We start from the raw sequence: 12,260 nt of genomic DNA, 5'->3' as shown, positions 1-12,260 counted from the left end.
CTTTTTCCATGTCAATTGAGATGATCATGTGGTTATCTTTCATTCTACTAATGTGATGTATCACCTTGATTGATTGTGTATGTTAAGCCAGACTTGCATGCCAGAGATAAATCCCACTTGGTCATGATATATAATCTTTTTGATATGTTGTTGAATTCAGTGTTCATATTTTATCAAGGATTTTTGCATCAATGTTCATCAGAGAAATTGGCATATAGTTTTCTTTTCTTGTGATATCTTTGTCTGGCTTAGGTACCAAGGTGATTTTGGCCTCATGAAATGTGTTAGGAAGTATTTCCTCTAGCTGTAGTTTTGGAAGAGTTTATGAAGTATTAGTAGTAACTCTTTTTTTGAATATTTGGCAGAATTCAGCAGGGAAGCCATCTGGTCCTGGGCTTTTCTTTGGGCAGTTTTTGCTTACTTCTTCAATCTCTTTATTTGTTATTGGTCTATTCAGGCTTTTTATTTCTTCTTGACTCAATTTTAGTAAGTTGTATTTTCTAGGAATTTATCTATTTCCCCTAGATTACCCAATTTGTTGGAATATAATTGTTCATAATAGTCTTTTAGGATCCTTTTTATTTCTGAGGTGTCTGTTGTAACTTCACTTTCATTTTTTTATTTTATTTTTGAGTCTTCTTTTCTTCTTAAAGTAGCTAAGAGTTTTTACATTTGGTTTATTTTTTTAAAGTAACTCTTAGTTTTATAGATTCTTTCTATGGTTTTTCTTTTCTTTATTTGATTTACTTCTGTTCTGATTTTTATTAGTTCCTTCCTTCTGCTAATTTTGGGCTTAGTTTGTTCTTTTTCTACATCCTCAAGGCTTAGTGTTAGAATATATACTTGGGATCTCTTTTCTTTTTCAAGTGTAGACATTTATTGCTCTTCTTAGAACAGCTAAGCTTTTGTTGCATCCCATAGGTCTTGGTATGTTGTGTTTTCATTGTCATTTGTCTCAAGATATTTTTAAATTTTCCTTTTGATTTCCTCTTTGACCTATTGGCCATTTAGGAGGTTGTTGTTTAATTTATACATACTTGTAAGTTTTTCAAGATTCTTCTTGCTGTTGATTTCTAGTTTCATTCCATTATGATCTGAAATGATCCTGGATATTATTTCAATTCCTTAAGTTTATTAAAATTTGTTTTGTGGCCTAACATATGGTCTATCCTGGAGAACAATCCACGTGCCTAGAGAAAAATGTGTATTCTGCTGCTGCTCAAGGAAAGTTCCACTAATGTATGTTGGGTCCATTTAGACAAAAGTGCAATTCAAGTCCAGTATTTCCTTATTAATTTTCTTTCTAGTTGATCTATCCATTGTTAAAAGCATAAATTCTTATTTTCATTTCCATTTGAGGAAGCCATGTCCCAAGACTCAGGCAATTTGCCCAAAGTTGCAAAATTCAATTCTAATCTACCTCATCTGGCTTCAAACTATTTTGTTTTTCTAGCACACAATTCTACATGAGCATTTTCCCTTTTAGAAAGTTGAGTTCTTTCTTTGAAATGAATCAGCCAATGTGATATTTGCACCATTATAAACATTTTTCCATCTAGTTAGCACTGTCATTTGGACTTTTCTTGGAAAAACAGAATTTTGAGCCTTCCATAGGTTACCTAATTGTATCCAATACTGTATACAAATGGATATGTAAAGGTGTATACAACACTGTTTCTGAACAATAATGATTTGTTTCCTTCCCTCTGTTATTGGAATTCTCCTTTTGCTAGGACTGCTGTACCCTCTGTTTCCAATAGGCTTTCACAGAAGACAGGCAAACAAATCCACCTGAGCGTGTCCTTCCCCCACAAGGATGCACAAGTAGTGACACTTGTTCCATTGCACTTCCCAGGCTTTCTCAGGCGAATAGGAGTGCAGTCCCAGGGTGGACTTTGGCTTCCATGCTTACATGGTGAATGTCTGAGCCATAATTTTCCTGCTTGATATAAAGGCTTCCTATGTCTCCAGCTATCTGTACTGAATACACTTTCCTTCAACTCTTCTAGCTTACCTAAATAATACATTTGATTTGATAATATAAAGGATGATATGATACAATTTGCCCAGTTCAACACCCTCCAGGACAAAAAATTATAAGAGCAACAAAAATAATGTCCGGGATCATGATCAAGCCATTAAAAAGAGAATTGGAAAAACATTATTAACTCAGGCAAAGGAAAAATGAAATGCATTTTCTAGAAAGAATGAAAGGTAGAATACCTTTCTACCTTTTTTTGGATGTGGTTTCTGATTAGAGAAAAGATCTTTGTGCCTCAAATGTTTCCAAAGATAAAATTTTAAGGTAAAGTAAACTCTCCAACTCAGGAAAATGGCTAGAAATCAGTGTCACCTGATTCTTAAACACTGCCCTGTGATAAGAAACAGACTTATAGGTTATTGTTCTAAATGTAAACTTTACTTCTCAATTATAGTATTATCTTTTCATTTAAGGAAACACACTGAAAGAAAGTTGAAACAATTTTTCATAAAAAATAATATAAGTTCCAAATTTTTACTATGATGTTAATAATTGTAATATAATAACAATGTCAGTCAAATGTTTTATTTCTAAAATCTATAATGTGATTTCTTATACACTTACAGAATAATGTTTGCAATATATTAGATTCTAATATATATATATATAGGTTTTCCTTTTAGTAAAATATATTTTGGTTCTTGAAGCTTTTGAGAAGAAAATATTTAAGAAAAGATACTTTTGGAAAAATAAATGTAAGTTTTGAAGTTTGCAACAGCTACTCTGCAAGTCTATAAATTATGGATATTTTATTTATTAATTCGGTTATTGAGTATTTATTGAACTTAAGCTTTGTACCACTCACTGTATTTCGTGCTAAGAACACATAAATAGTAGGTTGAACCAAAATCGCTGTTTTTATAAGTTAAACACAGTTAATAGCAATTTAAACAGTAATTAATCAGGATTTAAGTCAAAGTTAAATGTAATGCTTGTCCTCGTGGGCATCAGTCTGCTAAGGAAAGCAGACTTACAAATAAATACATGCAAGTGCAGGGTGAATAATCAGAGAGGATTTTTAATAGTGGGTTATATTTTTTAAAAAGTAGGAGTAGTATGGGTGGTATGTTAACAGATGGAGAAAGTTGCAATGGATTAGAACATTTAATAGGAGTTGAAGGGGTGAAGACAGGAAATATAATATTTCATTTTAAAAAGCTTGGTTGTGAAGCTGACAGCATCAATTGTATGTTAGTGTGGTTCAGGGGTGTGTGTGTGTGTGTGTGTATGTGTGTATGGGAGAGGCATGCTTATATGCTGAGAGCAAGTGGCCAGGACAAAGGTTATGGGAATACAGAGGCTGGACCGGAGAGTTTCTGGCACTGAGAATTTATTTTAATTATGCGATTCTATGTACTATGCATGTGACTTAAGTAGGAGGATTCAACAAATGTTCCTTGAACTGAAATATAAACAATGCTAGATTTTCTATCTAATTTTTGATGATACCTTGTTCTTCTCTAGGGAACACAGCTGATGAGAGCCAAGTCTGGGGAAGGGCTTTGAAATTTCACTTTTAAATGCTTTAAGTAAATAATGTTAAGAGGAAATGAAAAGGGAAAGAAAGGGGAACAGGTATTTAGAAAGACTTTGAAATGAACCCAAAGCTTAGTGAAAAAACAATTGGCGTAGAAGCAGCCAAGAGAGCTGTCTTGTACACAGGGAAAATGAGTCATGCATAAGAAGGATTAATGAATGAAGACATGGATAAGAAAAAGGTATTGTGGGTGGGAAAAAAAATCCATGAAAATAAGAGAGGCTTTTTGAAGCTCAGAGCAAAGGCAGCAAGAAAACCATTAGTCCCTGATGACAGAAGGAATGTTGTTAGTAATTGCTCAGTGGAATATAATGGCTGGCCCTTTGACAGAGAGCTAATCCATGAAATGCATGAATGGAGAGTTAGCATGTGGTTACAGTGCATCAAGCTCTGCTGACAAGGTAAAATCTAGAAGGAGGTCTATAGTCAGGATAGTTTTAGTGGCAAATAATCCTACTTTCTAAATGAATAGTGAGAGAGAGTGTGTATGTCTTAGTCTATTTTGTGTCACTATAAGATAATTTCACAGACTGGATAATTTATAAATAAAATAAATGTATGCCTCACAGTCTGGAGGCTGGGAAGTCCAGCATCAAGTTGCCAGGATCTGGTGAGGGCCTTCATGCTGTGTCTTCCAATGGAGGAAGGCAGCAGGAGAACATGCACTCCAGATAGCAAGAGAGCAAGAGTGGGTAGAACTCACTTTTTCAACAATCTCACTGTCGAGATAACTAACCCATTCCCATGGCAATGACATTTATCCATTCATAAAGGCAGAGCCCTCGTGACCTTATCATCTCTTATTAGGCCCCATCTGCCAACACTGTTGCACTGGGGATTAAATTTCCAACACATGAATTTTGAGGGGCACATTTCAACCACATCAGAGATGAAGAGACCTGAATCGTCAAGAAATATAAATTTTTCTAAAATGATTTTCTAGTTATTAAATTAAATTAAAGTAATTTAATTTAATTAAGTTGAACATTTCAGATTGGTTTCCAGATATTTCAGGCCAATTCAACTCCTATTTCAGGGTTTTTCCCACATAGAATACTCTCTTTATTGGACAAAGCTTATACATTTTCTCTAATGTATAATGACAGACAAATGCCTCTTTGCTCAAAGCCAGTGGGGACCCCATGTGTTGTCACTCCAGTTCCCTCTACTCTTCTTCCTGTCTCTTTCTCCAGCCTTCTGTCTGGTGAGACATCTCCATGGATCTCAATGTAAAAACCATTCTGTAATTTACTTAACCTTTTAAAAAACTTGACTATTATTTTTTAACACTATGTGCTTTACCATGTGCCAAAGTAACCTTCCTAATGCCAATATTCCCCATTCTCCTCTGTTCAGCCTCCCTGGAGGCTTGGGCTGGAGGGTCAGCAAGTGTATCTAGACCACCAGCAGTGTGCATTGGGCTCTGGGTAGTGCCAAGCATGTACATGAATCATGGGTGTTTTTTTCTACATCACAGGGGGACGCTGCTCTGCTGGACTCACTCCATTCCCAGTGTCCTTTGCCTTGTTACCAATGGGAGGAGAACTGGCTTTAGTGAAGGCTGGAACTCTCCAACTCACTCACTCAGCCATCGTTCCTTATCTGACACCCCAGAAGTCTGATACCAGAAATATGATTAAGTAAGTTTGAGTTATTCCTTAAGCAATGTACCAATATATTTAAGAGCATGGACTCCAACTCAGATGGACTAGGTTCAAATTCTGACAAAGCCACTACCAGCCATGAGAGTTTAGAAGAGTGACTTCACCTTTCAGAGCCCAATTTTCACCAAATGTACAAGCAAGATAACAATCCCTATGTGTAGCATTGCTGTGTTAGAAATAATATAGGCCAAAATCCTGGCACCTTACCTGGCTCAGGGAAACCACTTAATACATAATTATTAATGTTATTTTTATATGAAAGTCTCTATTTTCTCAATTTTTCCAGAAAGCTAAAGTTCCTAAAAGACTGTCAAGGGTCCTGATGAAATGGCTATGACAGGCAATATATCAGAGTTAGTGGAATGCCTATGGTGGAGTTGCCTGCTTAAGAACACCCTGTAGGTGGGTCGATACTACTAGCACCAATACTTCTCTGTCATAACATCCCACTTAAACAATCAGTAGACAAATAAGAAGACCTTAATGATTTAGCATTTTATTAGCAAATTGCAGTGGCTGCTTGCAAGACAACTTTGAACTGTAGTTGGAAATTTGAAGGGGGTGATTTGGGCCACTTTGCTTTTTGGCAACTACCCACTGACAGCATGTTACTTTTGCTTCCTTTGTCAAGCACAGAAAAACAGGAAGCACAAAATCAATTTGAACTGGGGTTGGAGGTGGGAGGAAGCTGGTGGAGAGGCGGGCTGTGTCTCCCGTCAGGTCTGATCCACATTAAGCAACAAGAACTCACTCTGTACTCAGCCTGGGTCTTGTGCTGAGCTGCACCTTCAAGCATTTTTGGACACAAAGAAATCCTTCTGTACATGTGAGGTTTCTGGCTGTCTCTTCAGGACCAGCCCTGCCCCACAACCCCTTTAAAAAAATGTCTCTGGGGTATAGAGGGCATTAGAGTAAGTGCAGAACTAGACTGAGACACGGGCATGTTATGAGTTTTGCAGTGAATTAGCTATGTGACCTTGATAAAATATACCCTGCTTCTCCATCTGTGGGAGTATTGAAGAAGGAGGAAGCATTTCCCAATCAAATTCCAACCAAGGAAAGGGGTCGTGGGAAAAACAGTGGAGGTAACCCAGAGATGCTGGCATGAGCTGTGGCCCATGGGAGACCCCATGCCCAATCTAAAGACATTTACATTTCAGGAAAATAAAGAAGTCAAGTTCCAAGAGATAACATACCTATTGGCTGCCAATTCCAGACCTCTGGACCAGATGGTGGGTGAGGTCTTTTCTAGTTTTATGATCTGAGCCACCCTGGCACTAGAAAGTAGCACTGAAGGATGCTGAAGGATGTGAAAGTAGAGCAATTTGCAAAGTCACATTTAGCTATGCATTATTAGAAAAGCTTTAAGTGTGGAAAAAATTAACTTGCTTTAAGTTATGCTAATTCTAAAACAAAAACCAAATGAATTCCAATTTAATTAGAATTAAATCTAGGAGTAATAGATGGCTTTTCACAAATTTTTAAACATACAAAAAAAAGTAGTGCTTTGAGAAAAATGTCAACGAGATAATACTAGCCTCTAGGATCATTTATCATTTTCAATACAGCTAGTTAGAGACCTCACAGACAGTGCTTCCCTTAATGGTCACTCAGCAGGGCCTCGATCCATCTGTCTCCATTAAAAGGAAGAGGAAATGTTTTATTTGTAGAATGACTAAACATGTCCATTGTTACTTTATTCTGCGTTTTAAAATAATAAAGACAGGTACGTGTTGCTTCTCAAAGTCGTCAGCCCAAGTAGTACTTTATTGATCATTTCCAAGTTAATGGGATATGAACCTAGAAGGCAATGACCCAAATTAACACCTGATTGAACAACCCCCTCACTTAAAAAAAAAAAAAATATATATATATATATACTTTAAAAGTCCTTTGATTCTGAAGCACAGGATGTCAATATAGATTGTGAGTTCCGTAGAATATCACAGCCAAATTAGGAACTTTTCTAAATGTTTTGTTCTGAAATAGCTATGGATTCATAGGAAATTGCAAAGATAATACAGAGAGGACTTGTGTACCCTTCACCCAGTTTCTCTGGTTGACTCCCTCTTACATAGAGCACAAGGTCAAAACTAGGAAACTAACAATGATATAAAGTATGTGCCTAGTTCTATGTCATGTTATCACATGTGTAGATTCTGTAACTACTGCTGAAATCAAGATGCACAATGATTCCATCCCTTGCCGTCCTCCTCACCATCTCTGTCTCCTGGAATTAATATTTTCTTCATCTCTGAAGTCCAATTTTTGTCACTGTAAGAATGTTATGTAAACGGAATCATATAGCAAATATGCGTTTTTTTATATTGGATTTTAAAAATCAGCATAATATCCTCGAGGTCTATCCAAGTTGTTCCATTCCTTTTCATTTTTGTCCATTCTTCTTTTTTGCCAAGTAGTATTCCATGGTATAGGTTTGTTTAACTATTCCCCTACTATAGGACATTTTTCTTCTTTCTACTCTGGGGCTATTTCAAATAAAGCTACTATGAACAATCAGGCATGGGTTTTTGTGTGGACCTAAGTTTTTATTTCTTTTTAATAAATGCCCAGAAGGGCAATTTTAAGTGTACGTTTAGTTTCTTTTAAAAAACTGCTGAACTAATTTTTGATGTGGCTCTACCATCTTACATTCCCACAAGCAATGAATGAGAGATTCCGTTTCTCTGTGTCGTGTCTCCCAGACATTTGGTATTATCAATTATTTTTAAACTGTAGTTGTTCTAACAGGTGTGCAGTGATACCTCATTGTGGTTTTAATTTGCATTTTCCTAATGCAAAACATCTTTTAATGTGCTTATTTGCTCTCCCTATAACTTCTTTAGTGAAATGTCTCTTTATGCTTTTTGCTTATTTTCTAACTGGACTGGGTTTTTTTGTTTTTTACTATTGAGTTTTGAGAATTTAAAAAATATAATCTAGAGATGACTCTTTTGACAGGTATGTGGTTTGCACAGTCCATAGCTTGTCTTTTTGTCATCTTAAAAGGGTCTTTTGCAGAGCAAATGTTTTTAATTTTAACGAAGTCCAATTTATTATTTTTTTTCTCTTTTATGAATTGTGTTGTGTCTCAGAACTCTTGGTGAACAATAGGCTCTGAAGTTTTTCTCTTGTTTTCTTCTAAACATATTATTGTTTTATTACATTTTGCATTTAAACCTATAATCCATCTTGAACATTTTCAGGTTTTTTTTTTTGTTAACTTGCTTTGCATAGGTGGTAGGTTTAAGTTGAAGTTTATTTCTTTTTTGCTATAAATGTCTCATTGCTCCAATGCTATTTGTTGAAAAGACTTTCCTTCCTCCATTAAATCACTTTTAAACCCTTGTCAAAGATCGGTTAGGCATATTTGTGTAGGGATTTTTCTGTGTTTTCTAATTTGTGCTGTTAATCTATATGTCTATCCCTCCATCAATGCCACCTAGTCTTGATCACTATAACTATATAATAAGTTGATAGACTTATTCTTCCTACTTCATTCTTATTTTTCAAAATTGTTTTAATTATTCCAGCTCTTTTGCCTTCCCACATATTATTTTGGAATAACTTTCTATGTCTACAAAATACCTCACTGTTATTTTGATAGAAATTACATTAAACTTGTATATCAACTTAGAGTGAATTGATATTATGTGGGCCTTCTGGTTTATGAACAGATATTACTTTTCATTTATTTAGATATTCTTTGATTTCTTTTTATCAGCTTTTTGTAGTGTTCAACATAAAAGTCTTTTATATGCTTTGTTAGATTTACATATAAGTTTTTCCCCACTTTATATTTTAGGGATCATAAATGTTATCATATTTTTAATTTCAGTGTCCACATTTCCATTGTAGACATGTGGTATAGAGAAATACAACTGATTTTTGTATGTTGATCTCATATCCTGTCACCTTGCTGAATTAAATTATTAGTTCTAAAATATTTGTTTTTTTTAATAGATTTTGGGGGGATTTTCTACACATACAATCACATCATCAGCAAATATAATTTTTGCCTCTTCCTTTCCAATTTGCATGCCTTTGTTTCTTTTTGTTGCCTTATTGCAATGGCTAGAACTTCTAGTACTATTTCAATAACAGTGATAGAGCTAGTCATTCTTGCTTCTTTTCTATTTTAAAGAGAAAGTATTCCATTTTTCACCATTAATGCCATATTAGTTGTGGGTTTTTTGTAGGTATTCTTTGTCAAGTTGAGGAACATCCAATCTATTCCTAGTGTTCCGAGATTTTCTTCTTTTTTATTTTTTATTTAATTTTTATTTACTCTGATGCTCCCATATTCTGAGATTTTAACCACAAATAAGTACTGAATTTTGTTAAATGATTCATCGATTGATAGAATTATGTGATTTTTATGTTTATATGATGGACTACATTGACTTTTGATTATTGAACCAGTATTGCATCCCTGGAATAAACTTAATTTGGTTAAGGTATGTATAAATAGTTGTATCACTGAATTAAATTAATTAATATTTCGTTAAGTATTTTTGTGTCTATACTTATAAGGGGTATTTGTTTGTAGTTTTGTTTTGTGCTATCTTTGTCTGGTTTCTGTATTGCCTTCATAAAATGAATTGGCAAGTGTTCCTTCTATTTCTGGAAAATATTGTGTAGCACCGATGCCAATTCTCCCTAAATGCTTCAAAGAATTCTTTAGTGAAACCATCCATAATCTTTGAAAAGTTTTAAATTACAGATATAAATTTCTTTTCTTTTCTTTTTTTTTTTTTTTTTTTTTTTTTGAGACGGAGTCTCACTCTGTCGCCTAGGCTGGAGTGCAGTGGCGCGATCTCGGCTCACTGTGAGCTCCGCCTCCCGGGTTCACGCCATTCTCCTACCTCAGCCTCTGGAGTAGCTGGAAATACAAGTGCCTGCCACCACGCCCGGCTAATTTTTGTATTTTTTAGTAGAGACGGGATTTCACCATGTTAGCCAGGATGGTCTCGATCTCCTGACCTTGTGATCCTCCCGCCTCAGCCTCCCAAAGTGCTGGGATTACAGGCATGAGCCACCACGCCCGGCCCTAAGGATATAAATTTCTTAATAACTTTGGGACCATTTAGATGATATAGTTCATATTGGGTGATTTGTGATAGTTCCCGCTTTTTGAGAAATTGGTTCACTTCATCTAAGTTGTCAAGTTTACATTTGTGAGGTTGTGCATAGCATTTCCTTATTAAATGTGTGTAAGGTCTGCAATGATATCCTATGCTTCATTCCTGAGTTAGTAATTGTCTTCTATCTTTTATTTCTTTGTCAAACTTGTGAAAGATTGGACAATTTTATCAATTTTTCAAAGAACCAGGTTCTTGTTTCATTTATTTCCTCTATTAATTTTTTTTCTGTTTTTAACTTCATTGATACATGCTTTTTTATAATTTATTTCTTTCTGCTTCCTTGGGATCATTTTGATCTTATATTTATAGTTTATTGAGGTAAAAGCTTAGATTATTGTATTAAAATTTTTCTCTTCTAATGTAAGCATTTAGTGCTGCAAATTTCCTTCAGCATTGCTTTACCTGTGTTCTGAAAGTTTTGATAGTCTGTATTTTAATTTTCATTCATTTAAATGTAATTTTCATTTTTCCCCTCAGGCTTTCTCATTGACTCATGGCTTATTTAGAGGTGTGTTGTTTAGTGTTTGGAGATTTTCCTGTTATTTTTTGCTTTTGATTTCTAGTTTGGTTCCATTGTGGTCACACAGTCCACTCTCTGAATGATTTAAATTCTTTTACATTTGTTGTGGTTTGTTTCATGACTCAGGATATGTTTTATCTTAGTATATGTTCCTGGGGCACTTGAAAAGAATATCTATTCTGTTATTAGGTAACATGTTCTATTAATGTCAGCTGCTGTGTTATTCTTCTTTATCCTTGGATTTTCTGTCTAGCTGCTCTGTCAGTAATTGAAAGAAGGATGTTGATGTCTCCACATATAATTGTGGATTTGTCTATTTCTCCTTTCATTGTATCAGTTCTGGCTTCACATATTTTGCAGTTCTATTGTTTGGTGGATACGCCAGGATTGCTATGCTTCTTGGTGGATAGATCAAGAAGTGATCTTATGTAATGACCCTCAATGTCCCTGTAATTATCCTTGACCTGAAGTCTACATTATCTGATATTAATATACTCACCCTGCTTAATATTGATTAGTGTTTTGATGGTATACCTTTTTTCGCCCTTTTATTTTAACCTATCTAGATCATTATATTTGAAGAGAGTTTTTTGTAGACAGAATATGGTTAGGTCATGGTTTTTTAAAAATTAAATTTACCAATCTCTGTCCTTGAATTGATGCATTTAATGGAGTTATTGGCATTATAGGGCTTACATCTGCCATTTTATTTTTTGTTATCTGTTCTTTCTGTTTTGTGTTTCTGTGTTTCCTTTTCTTATCTTTTTTTGAGTTATTTGAATTTATTTTTGTAATTCCAGTAATTCTATTTATCTATAGATTTTTTGAGTGTATCTCCTTATATAAGTTTGTATACAAAGATTTTCAGTGGTTTATATATCACATATTTGTGTATGTGTGTGTGTGTGTTTGTGCATGTGTATATATGGCTTATTTCAGTCTCCTGAGGCAACCAGCTTGAGTGATGTGTAGAAATCCATCTCTTTATTCTCCTATTTATAATTGTTTATGTATTTCCTCTACATACATTGAGAATCACATTCGTCAGTGTTATAATGTTTGTTTCAACTTTCAAACATAAGTCAGAAAGAAGAAAATTAATATTCATTCATATTATTTTCTCTTTATCTTGTTCTTTCTTCTGTCCTAATGTTTCAAGAGTCTCTCTTTTATTATTTCCTTTCTGTTTAGAGAACTTCTTTCCCCATTCTTTTAAGGTAGGTATGTGAGCAAGAAATTATCTCATTTTTCCTTCATCTGACAATGACTTGACTTTCCCTTCATTCCTGGAGGACATTTTCACTGGCTATAGAATTCTAGTTGACACTTCTTTTATTTCAGCTGTTAAAAATAT

At 34.6% G+C, this 12,260-nt stretch overlaps 1 long non-coding RNA gene across 3 annotated transcripts in view; it reads left to right on the top strand.

The window, feature by feature from the left end:
* Positions 1 to 12,260, top strand: part of LOC107976311 (uncharacterized) — a 57,131-nt gene that overhangs the window by 34,002 nt on the left and 10,869 nt on the right. For 2 of the 3 annotated variants that reach the window (XR_001720178.3, XR_008536730.2), the window contains exon 5: positions 5,056 to 5,490. This is a non-coding gene — a long non-coding RNA (uncharacterized LOC107976311). Of the gene's footprint in view, positions 1 to 5,055; positions 5,491 to 12,260 lie in introns of those variants that run through there. The other variant, XR_008536731.2, reaches the window with a different exon arrangement.

This window comes from Pan troglodytes, chromosome 7, assembly GCF_028858775.2.
Source record: "Pan troglodytes isolate AG18354 chromosome 7, NHGRI_mPanTro3-v2.0_pri, whole genome shotgun sequence".
NCBI lineage: Eukaryota > Metazoa > Chordata > Mammalia > Primates > Hominidae > Pan > Pan troglodytes.
This window is presented reverse-complemented; position numbering and strand designations above follow the sequence as displayed.